General features: G+C 38.8%; 1 long non-coding RNA gene across 1 annotated transcript; it reads right to left on the reverse strand.

Annotated features, from left to right (window-relative positions):
• Window positions 1–1,008: 1,008 nt before the first annotated feature.
• LOC140965481 (uncharacterized) lies at window positions 1,009–1,477 on the reverse strand. Its single transcript, XR_012173093.1, has 2 exons — window positions 1,438–1,477; window positions 1,009–1,296 (listed from the first exon to the last, which is right to left on the reverse strand). It is a non-coding gene; the product is annotated as an uncharacterized lncRNA (long non-coding RNA).

Raw genomic sequence — 1,477 nt, forward strand, 5'->3', positions numbered from 1 at the left:
AAGTATCACGAGAAACCCAAATTATTGTGAAGATTGATGCGAAACAGGAAGTTTCCAGAAACGCAATCTTTTCAATACCGATCAAAATAGTAGATTCTTGTAGATATAAACAGCAAGCAAGTTTATGCAATTAATTCTGCGATAGACGATAAACCAAATAAACTGGGATTTACAAATGCAGGGGAAAAAAACGAAACTACTTCATCCAACCAGAAGAATGAAACGCTGGCGAGGGTTTTGGAGCAGTGGAGTGAAACCCAGGCGGTGGGCCTTCGTCGTCTTCTTCATCAACTTCGTCCTTTTCCACATGGTATAACGGTCGAGTGATGACGCACTGAAATCCAGGTGGAGGCCCATCAGAGTCATCATCTTCTTCGAGCATCTCGTCTAATTCTGGATTCTCTTCTTGCATGCTAATTTTGCTCTCCATTCTCTCCTTGTGTGTTAGTGTTTATCTATGGTTGGTGCACGGGTTTTTATGCGGAAATACAACGCCAGCCGATCGTCATATGGTAAGTATTGCAGTGTGATGCGTTCCCTTACAGCCATTTGCACTTACCCCCAACCCAACCACTGCCAAATGGAATTTATAACGCAGGCTTTCAAACACGAAACCAGTGCTCCGGTTACACACAACCCTTGTTCTCGAGAGAAGACAACGTTAATTTCTGGCACCAGAGCGTCCTTTTTGCCAAATTAATACTTCTTTTCAGAAAAAATGATGATGACTAAGTTACAGGTTTATTTTAAACAAATAGAAAAACAATGTTTTTACTGAGGTCTAATCATAACTTTTCTTTTTTAATTTCCACTCAAGGGATTTCATTGATTTTAATCATGACTTGTATATCAAATTCGTCCAAAGTATGCATAAATTATTTTGAACTTTGTTTCCCATATGCACAGTTCTTAAATCAAAATTTCATGATGATTTCCAAAACTGGAATAAAATAGGCAGGGGTATGATAATTTTGATCATGCTGCTTTAACAAAAGTTGGTTCGGTCTATTATACCAGAATGAAATGTTTCTTGGATTCAAATTCTACTTGGGAATAATTTACTTATAAATCATATGCAACACAAGCTTCTCCATTTCACCCATCCATTACAGCTTTCAGCCGAAACTCAGGTTTTCGATGTTACGATACCGAATTATCAACAGCAAGATTAGGACATCAAGCTCCTTTCTGCTTTACATCTTTCGCTTGCTTGATATCCTTTGTCAGCGTTCTTGGGGCTATAGCCATAGCCATTAGCTCCTGGAAAAGCATCTTACAGGCATATGGAATACGAACCTGCGGGGACAGAAAATGTTGGTTCGTGTTTCATGATTTTAAGATGGCAACCAATTATCGGACATATAGAAGTCCAAGATAACGTAGTCATGAGCTTGCAAGCACAGAGAAAAGAATGGAGATTCACAAGGAAATGAATACCTGAACTATATCAGTTTTGTTTTTGCATCCTCTGCACTCA

Source organism: Primulina huaijiensis, unplaced genomic scaffold, assembly GCF_012295235.1.
Source record: "Primulina huaijiensis isolate GDHJ02 unplaced genomic scaffold, ASM1229523v2 C13249697, whole genome shotgun sequence".
NCBI classification, from domain to species: domain Eukaryota; kingdom Viridiplantae; phylum Streptophyta; class Magnoliopsida; order Lamiales; family Gesneriaceae; genus Primulina; species Primulina huaijiensis.